Source organism: Pinus tabuliformis, chromosome J (genome assembly GCF_031772625.1).
Source record: "Pinus tabuliformis cultivar Carrire ecotype Pingquan chromosome J, CPIR1, whole genome shotgun sequence".
NCBI classification, from domain to species: domain Eukaryota; kingdom Viridiplantae; phylum Streptophyta; class Pinopsida; order Pinales; family Pinaceae; genus Pinus; species Pinus tabuliformis.
The window spans coordinates 587,672,984-587,683,246 of record NC_142295.1 but is presented as its reverse complement, the minus strand read 5'-3'; positions in this window follow the sequence as shown (position 1 = coordinate 587,683,246).

Sequence of the window (10,263 nt, the reverse complement as noted above, 5' to 3'; positions counted from 1 at the left end):
TATTTCTATTAACAATTTGACTTTGGTTCTATCGAGTTGAACAATATGTACAACAAACTTTTGGGGTGAAATGTTTAGTTTAATACAAACTGAATAAGGGATTACATTTGAATATGCCCCGGAGTCTACTGAGCAATTATGCACATTCTGATTGAAGTTTTTAAAGGTCAGAAGGAAAGAAGGAGTATGCGAGTTTGACCTATCTCCAATTAGGAGTGCATCGATGGGATAAATCTTATCTGAAGGATCAATTGGAGGTTTTCCCTTTCCTTTAGAAGCTTTAGAAGTAACAGCAATGGGAAAAGGGGATGCAGGAACTGCATTCAATTAATTAAGTAAAAATTTATGTTATTGCTTTAGTTTAGCTACTTCATAGAAGGAAATGTGAACCTTGACCTTCTTCATATCCTCAGCTATATTATATTACATGGTGTCAAAAACAACCAGAGTTTTAGATGTAGTTGGAGAATTGGAAGAAAATGGAATTGAATCGGAAGATGTAGAAGGGGATTTTTTAGGTGCAGCTTTGTCCTTAGTACTAGGAGTACAAGATTTCTTCTTTTGGGTTGACTGTGATGAATCTGCATGACCCTTACTCCGTGTAATAACTGTAAAAGCTTCATGTTCTTCTTCATTATCTGAAGTAGGAAGAATAAAGTCCCATAATCCTTGAAGTTCGGTTGTTTCTTCTTCATCCTCCTCTAGATCAGATTCAACATTTGATATGACATTAGGAGGCTGAGGGTTTGATGTTTTGGCTCTCCTAAAATATTTGAAAGGTTTTTTAGAAGACTCAGCTACCTGCTTTTAGATTTCTACCATTTCATTCGACATCAATTTGAGGACCTTTTGTAATCTTTCTAAATCAAAAGGATCTTTGGGAGTTTTCTTCTTTTGTTCCTCTTTGAAGGTAACCTTATTAGTCTTTATTTCTTCTTGAGTACTTTTCTTTTCTAAGGCAAGAATCATTTTTTCTACAGATATGTTTCTTTCATGTTATCTACTAAAGTGGCTCTATTAGCCCTATCTACCAAAATTGTGATATTGGAAGGAATAACATAAATATACCACTTGATTTGGACATCAACACCAGGTTTAGAGGTATATGGAATTTTGTTTAACAATTTATTAAACCTAGAATTGAAATCCTTGATTTTCTCATTGGGATTGGCTTTAAGATTGGAGAGATCATTGATTAGAGTAGCAGTTGTGCGATCATCACCAAACTTAGTAAAAAATTGTTCTTCAAATATATCCCAGCTAGTGATAGATGCTGGTGGTAATGAGAAGTACCACGAACCTACATATCTTTCAAGGGTATATGGAAATAATCTTACTACACAATCTTCTTCAGACACTCCATTGAGATTAATGGCCAACATAAAGTTATGAAGATGTTATTCAACAGGGAGTCCATTATCAGGGTTGAATTTGGGTAGCCATCTTTTAAGATGCTTAGGTAGAGGATGGAGAGGTGTTGCCATTTGAACAACTCCAGGATTGATCCATGGTTGATTTGTCGATGGATTTTGTTGTCTACCTTCCATTACTACTGCTGGTGTAGGAGTTGTAATAGTAGAAGAGACTAATTGTGTAGGAGAAGAAATGGCCTCCGTACTAGTGATGATTGAACTAGCACCGGTTGTTTGAAAAAGTGGAGCATGAATGGGGGGATTGATTAGAGGAGAGGGAATTGATGTTGAGGTATGAAATGAAGGTGTGTGAGGTGGAGTGGATGATGAAATATCACTAGTGGATGATTGTGATTCAGATTCTTTCATTTTCCTTCGATGGGAAGGTAAGGGAAACTCAAATGGAGTAACCCCAAGTTTCTCACTTTGGGAACAAGTCAAAATATGAGTAGATTGAAAAGATGAGGAAACACACTACTTTTAGACAACTCATAATGTTGTGGCTTTTCTTCGGAAATAGAAATTCCTTCTAATTTTTGAATTAAAGTTTGAAATTCAGGTATCTCCTGAGAAAAAGGTTGATTAGATGAATTAGGTAGTGTGCTAGGAGATTTTATGGTTGTTTTCACAACTTCCAGTCTACGAGTTGGTGATTTGGAACGAGATCTGGAAGTTGGGGGAGATCTTAAGGAGTGGTGACTCTTTAGATGTCATTTTTATTTTGGATCAAACCTTTTTTCCATTCATAGTCGAGGCCCTCCTTCTAGCGCTAAAAATGTTGAAGGCTCGAAATGTTGTTGCCTCGACATTGGGGATAACCACCTAGTCAGGAACATGAAAATCGTTCCTTTTCCGTTTGGAACAGTGGCTCCGACTGGGGATAATGGGACCAGTTTCCCTTTAAAAATATATAGTATATTTTGAAGTGTAATCATATGTGAAATGGATGTGATGGATAGAAATAAAGGTAGTGCAAACATATGTATATCTAGGTATCTATTTCCCGAGATTTAACTTATCTTTATATCTACGATTGAAAGATTATCTAATATGATAAAAAATATATATCATTAATTGCAAGAAAGATAATTAATTTGATTAAATAGTTAATCAAATTAATTGTTAATAAATATCGCATATACGATTTCGTCATTTTCACAATGCATTCAAAAATAGAAACTTCATACTCTTCAATAGTGAATAAGTATTCAACTGCATATAAGATCATACATAGCAAAACAATAAAGAAAATATGTGACTATTAATCAGATATAAACACAACAATAACATAAAGATATAGCACACTATATATTAGTGCTCTACTCATAAGAAAAATAGTCTTGGCTCATCTTTCCTATTAAGATGATTAATAAAGTACAATAGTGCAACTCTCTTGAGTCTTCTTTACAAAAATTCAGAACCCCTTTCTAAAAGACATGAAAGGGCATTTATAATTAAATTATCAACTATAAAAATAGCAAATACTTGAAATATTAAGGAGGTTCAAATAAACCATCCTTAGAATAAAACTAAAAGATAAAGATAGAGTTTGTTGGAACAATTCATCCAGAATGATAATTTCGATGGCCTCCCATTTGTTGCCTGAGTTTGTAGATATGTACCACGGGCTTCAGTTCTGGAGGATGAGTTGGATTTAATCACATTTGTCCCGCATAAACTACATCGGAGAGTGCTGGGAGCATATGAGCAGTGGTATTGGTTAAGCACTTAAACGCAAGTTGGCTATGTGGTTTGACCAAGTGTTGCCAATTATGTTCAAAAGTTTAGCTTAGATAACTTTTTGATGTTATCATCCTTCTTGGACCAATCCTAACAATGTTTCATTAATGTATTGACATCGGGCAAATCATCGATTGGGCATTCTTGAATTAGATTGGCATTGAACAGATTCTCGCAAATGGTTTCAGTGAGGTTATTTGCGATGTCTCTTGCATTGTAAATGGTCGTTTCAACTTGCTTTAAATTCATATCCCAATCTCTAAAAAATATATCTTTTTGATAATCCTGAATCCTTGGAGGAATCATTGCTCTCCCATCTACATTGTCTTGCCAGGTGATATAGTCAGAAATCGTGTCTTTAATGTCTTCAAAGTATGTCCTCAAATCAGACAATTGATTCATCATTGAATCACTTGTTTTACACAGATCATTGACTGTTGTTAACTTATGGTTAAAAGAAACATGTTGTTGAGCAAGGAGAGTGTTTAGTTCTCCTGCTTGTTTTTTGAAATCTTCAAGCTTAGGATTATCTTTAAATTAATCAATCTTAAGATGAAGTTTTTGCAACTGATCATTTTTTCTTTTGATGTCAGCTTCATGCTAAAGCTTCATCTCATCAAAGCTTTTTTGCAGCTCGGTTACTTGTGCCTACTCTCTCATTACTCTGTTTTGCATTGAGTAATGCCTATTCTAATTGTAGGATCTTGTCATCTTTTTCCTTGACCATCACTTGTATTTCCAAGCCTTTATCAACAGTGGCTATAACATAGGCTCCTGTGAACTATGACAGTCTTGTTAGATCATCAACAGGATCAGTCTGTGGATCCTTCCACAAAATATCCAATGGTATATTTCCAGGAACTAATGCCTGGGATTGCTCATTCCTTTTCCTCTTCTTCTGCCTTCTCATGACAACCTTGTGTTTTGGGTTGTACAATACATCTAGGGGAGGTATTTATTCAATTCTAAGTACAAATTCAGATGTGGGATGAGTTAGGATGAATTCCAAGTCATCAGTATTGACATCGTTATCTAAAGACCCAATAGTGAACGAGATCTTCTTAGTGATTTCAGGAGTCTTAAGAACTTCTTTTGGAGTTGAGGTTTGGGCTTCCTGTGATCCTATATTAACAATTTTATCAAAAATTTTCCACACTTTTTCTAAATTGTTGGTAGATATCGATTCATCGGTGTGCTATGTTGATGTTGTGCTTTCCTTGTTTCCTTGTTTGGCCTTAGGATCTTTTGAAACTCAGGCTGAAACATGTTCCTACTATGGAACTGGTTACGAAATCCTTAATACATCAAGGGGGATATTCTCCAACATTGTGTTCTTGTATTCTTTGAACTCTTTGAACTCTTTAGGACTCAGGCGAGCTTCAACTAACTTTTCTACCTATTGATACTCTCGGGCCATTTCAAACAGGTCATTAAAATCATCAGGTTCGTACTGTAATTGCCTCACTTTGACTTGCGTTGTGACATTTTCGGCTACCTTGTCTGGGTCATATTGCCTGGGTCGAATAGTGGGAAAGTTCATGCACTGTATATTTTTAATTTCAACTCTTGCATGCTTGAAATTATCTAAAGTAAAAACTCCACAGCAAATAGGAAAAGATGGCCAGGTAGACATTTTGGCTTCCTTAAGGGATTTGGTTAAGCCATTGCCCACAGTTTGATAGGCAACTTCTCAGGCTAAAAGCTTGTCAGGTACATAGAGAGGGAGGATATGCGGGGCAGCTAGGCTTCCATAAATCCTAACATAGGTGAAAAATTCCTCTCCAAACCATTTTCTTATAGCTGTAAGGTCATCCATAGCTTCTCTTGAAAATCTAGGAGGTCTTTCATGAAAAATGACTTGGTATAAGGGTAACATTATTCCATGGAAAATTTTATAAAAATGGGGTTGATAATTGGACAACTAGAGGATATTATGGTAGATATGGACCCGGGTATTATCTTCTAGGGTCCATTTCCATCCTATGGATGGAAAGTCAGAGGTGAAGCAAACTGCATCCATGATATAAGCACTCATATAAAAAGGGGGCGGAGTCCTGGTAGAAACATTATGATTGATTCGGTAGGCTAGGATCTGGGAGGATAAATTGTTTGATAGAATAGTAGCCTAATCCATAATGTAGGCATCCGAGGCGGCATCAATTAGGGGAACCCATTCTATTGTGAATTTCTGTGTATTAGTTTGTCCGAACAATCTACATAGCATAGCTACAATGTGACAATGAGGACTAGAAAGGGAGGCTATGGAACACATACCCTTGTCTTCATGTTTGTGTTTGTTCAGCTCGCACCTCCACTGTCTTATCGTCTCTGACTGAACTGGATTTTCTTTTGCGAACCTTTTAAGAAACTGTGCATTATATATCTTTTGTGACTCCGGCAGATGGTACATCCCTCTTTGGTCTTCAGCCTTGAACGACCCAATTAGTGTTTGTGTCCTCAAGGTTATGAAGGCTCTATCCATGATGTTCACATCATCAATAACCAATTTGACCAAATTAGTGTATGGCATAATCTTAGGCCGAGCAGCTATTCGATGGAGATGAGAGTTGGCGACATCTGCCCAAGTAGTTTCAGAAGTTAATGTAGAGACATCCACTGTAATTTGTCTTGTAACCACTCTCAGTTCTTCTTCTTAAAACATTCTGTATATGGACTACCAAGAAGAACTCCCAGAATCTGTAGTGCATGTAGTATCAGAGAATAAATGAGGCATTTCAATTACTTCTACAATAGACAGAGCTGGCTATGGTGGCACCACAGTTTTCTTGTTCTTCTTTGCATCTCTTGACATTTCATCTGAGTTTTGTTTATAAGGACTAGCCTGCAACAGAGAGAGCGCAGAGAGTAAGGATCAAACACTTAGAGTTAGAAACGTAAGGCGAGAATGGCAAAATAACATGAAAATAGGCAATTAACGCAAAATCTCAAAACACTAAATGCGATCAACCAAATCATTTACATTACCGAGAACCATCAATACCGTTATAGCTAATCATAAATGAAGAAACGTGGGTTCACATGCTCTTTGTACATGTCAGCGTTCTACTGGCTTATTTCACTTCGCAAGTTTCTTTGGCATGCATATTATCTTATTTGAGAAATCATCCTCTTTCCGATATGTGATTTGACGAATCATCAGGATATGCGGCGAAAGGCTCATGGCGATGTTTATCGCATCAGATTTTCTTGAAGGAAATACTTGCTTTGATTTTCACAATGCAATATTAGTATCACGATGAGGAAATTCCGATTGAGGATCTCGCGATATCAGAAAATGCTTTATCGGGAAGTAAGGGTTGTAGTAAGAATATGAAACGTAGATATAGCTTTGTGATATTCTTTTTTCATTTAAAGTTATATTAAGGTTTATTGTTAATTCATTAATTCCAGGTGAGTCGCATTGCGTTTTTGCTTAGAATGGTGTTTTGACCCTTTGCAATTAGCGATATGTGATATGTGCAAGGCCTATACAACTTTTGCCTACGAAATTTTTAATGCCAATAGATTTAAGACACAGGTTTGGATGACATGTTATTTTGTTTTTTTTGGACTTTTGTTTTATTTAATTATTAAAAGACTCTATACTAAAAATTTTAAAGGGTCCCCGTTATTGGCTAAGTTAAATTATCTAATCATAATGGGGGGTTTTTGAATGACACAAAAATTTGCGATTCATTGGAAGAACCAGTTATCTTTGAGAAAAATAATGAAATTTAAACTTAATCAGAAGCAAAAAATAATTAGGAAAGAAAAACTATTTTGAAATATTAGGATAAATAAGATTACTCTGAATAAAAAAATTATTTCATTGTAACTTTATTGCAACCTTTTATAGATGAAAATCTTCACTATCTGCATCAGTCATTAATCAATTGTAAAGATAAAGTAGGGGGATATTGAAGCTTATATTTTAAGATGAGCTTGCTTTGTCACAGGTAGAGCCACTACTTCCATCAGGCGTCCATACCTCGATAAGTTTAATTGTTAACCGATAATGAATCTAGATGCCATCCACTTTAGTTGTAATCTTTAGAGGCAATATTTTTTTTCCTTTTTTATTTCTTTGTGAAGATATTTTTAAAAGCCACTGTCCTGGTTTGGTAGCCAGATGATGACAATGCCATTCACAGGCTATAATAAAGTTGAAAAATCTAGCTCGTGATGAGACTCCTTATCTTATGATTATATAACCATAAGCCATTATCTTGGTTTGGTGGCCAGTAGTGACAATGTCAACCTATTATTTTCCCATGATCATGGTATGTAGGCTCTTGATGAGACCTCTTATCTTTTAAATTTTTTATATTTTTGAATTGCTCTCTAAAAATATATGACTATTGGATGGGGAGGTTCATTCACTCCTTAAGAGTATCAGATGACAATTAAAGTTTAAGGTGTTGAAGCTCCAAATAGTCTTTACTCTTTTTTTAAAGAAAACCTTTCCTGATTGATAACTAGATCAAAGATTTTATAAGTGTCTTTAGGTCGAAAGAGGCTTCAACTTCAATGGAAAAATATTTCATAGTTTTATAATAATTACCCAATTCTTCAAGTTCGTAATTATTTCCTAAAATATTTATACTTTAAGAAGTCAAAAATCATAAAATGATTAGAGATAATGACAAAAATCCATTTGTATGTTACTTAACATTATATATACTACAAACACCATATGTGTATATATGAATATTTACATATTTACATTAGAACTGATGTTCCTTCAAGAAAAGAATTTTTTGAGAATTAGCCCATTAATAGGAAGAGAATCCCTTTTTCCACGTAAATCTTGCAAAAGAAAAGTTGATGGGCCTAATTTCTCAATAATTTGAAATGGTCCAAACCACAATTTTTTAAATTTAATGTGTTTTCCTTTGTATTCATGTGCCTTGTCCCATTTTAGGACTAAGTCTCCAATTTAAGTTTTTTTCTTATCAATTGATCTTGTATCAAAGGAAAATTTTACTAGTTGTTGATGGTGAGCATGTGTTTGTTTGGATTTTTCCCTTTCTTCTTCTAATTTAAGTATTTGCAATATCCTTAATTGCAGAGAGGAAGAAGGTTTTTCTTTGATAAATTGTGTCAGAGCTGATGAGGGAAGGACTAGATTAGGAGGGAGAATAGCCTCCTTCACATACACTAGATTAAAAGGAGAAGTACCTATGGAGGCCTTCTTAGTTATTTTATCAACCCATAGAGAAAAATCAAAGATTTATGCCAATTCTTTTGGCTTTGATCAATAGTTCGCTTAATAATCCTAATGAGGTTTTTATTGGTTGATTCTGCTAACCCATTTCATTGGGGGTAATAATTAGTAGAGTATTTAAGTTTAAATCCTCTTTTTAAAGCAAACTCAATCATGTTGTTTCCTGAAAAGTAATATGTATTATAAAAAATGAGTGCATTAGGTAGACCAAACCTGGTAATAATGTATTGATCAATGAATTTAATGATATTTTCAAAATTGACTACTTTAAGCGGTATCGCTTCAACCCATTTTTGTGAAATAATCTGTAGTAGTAAGGATAAACCTATGTTTCTTAGTAGAGTGAGGAACAACCTCACCAATAATATCCATTCCCCATTGTTCAAATAGTTGTTCAATGTTGACTGATTGAAGAGGTAAGGCTGTTTTTCTCTGTCTTCCTGCAACAATTTGGAAAATTCTACACTGTCTAACATAGGCATGTGTATCCTTGAAAAGAGTTGGCTAGTAGTATCCAACATGCAGGATTTTGTGAGCGGTGGTGTCTCCTCCAAAGTTTCCACCAGCTGGTCCATCATGTAATTCCTGCAAAACCCTTTGTGCTTTAGATTTTTCTAAGCACCTTAACGAAATCAAATCATAATTTTTTTATTTTTTATTTTATTATTTTATTTATTTATTTATTATTTTATTTTTTTTATTTTTTAATTTTTTATTTTTTTATTTTTTTTGAATAACACATCATCAATGAGTTCATATTGATTGGCTTTCATCCTTAAAGCCCTTTTACTTTTGTAATTGAGTTCGGGTGGAGCATAACCATTCTTTAAATAAAAAATGAGATCAACGTATTGAGATTCAGTATCAGTAAGGCATACCTCAGAAATCTGAATAATGGTACCTGAGTCTTGATCAACTGATATGTTAGAAGCTCCAATAAGTAGTCTACAAAAACCTTGACCTCTTACAATTTTAGCAGGTTTTACTTCATTGTCATATTCTTGCAAAGTAGTGAACCAATTCACTCTCTTTTCTCCCAAGTATTTATGAACAAGCAATTGTCTTACTGTTGGGAATGGGACAATTACTTTATTATGAGTTTTCTAAAGAAAATGCCTAAAATGTTTAACGGACTTAAAGACCGCAAAGGCTTGTTTCTCCACTTCACAATAATTGAATTCTGCACCTTGTAGGTTTGAGCTAAAGAAGGAGATAGGTGATTCTATTTTTTGATCATTGATCTACGTTAGAATTGCAACATAGGATAACTCGGAAGCAAATTTATACAAAATGAATGGATCAGAAAAGTTGGTAGTTATTAAAGAGGGAGCATCAATGATAGATTTTTTGATTAACTCAAATGATTCCCTTTGATTATGTCCCCATTTAAAAACTGAGTTTTTCTTGATCATACCTTGTAGAGGCAAGACATTTTGGGAAAAATCTAGAACAAATCTTTTCACAAAATTAATCTGTCCTAGGAAAGATTGCATTGATTTATTATTAAGAGGCAAAGGAATATCGTAAATTTCCTTGATTCTCTTAGGATCTATGCAAATCCCTTCCTTGGATACAATAAATCCTAGAAGTTTGCCTTCACTAAGTGAAAAGTATGACTTCTTGTTGTTTAGTGAAATCCCATATTTAATACACCTTTCAAGAACCTATTTTAAATCATGATAATGATTGTTCCTTTTCTTGGAATATATAGTAATATCATCCAAGTAAACAAGAACAATTTTATTGATCAGGCCTCTAAAGGCAATGCCCATAGCTCGTTGGAAGGTTTCTCCTGCATTTATTAATCCAAAAGGCATTTTTTGAAATGCATAAGTTCCCCATTTAGTCCTGAAAGTAGTTTTCAACTTGTCAGTTGGATGCATAAGG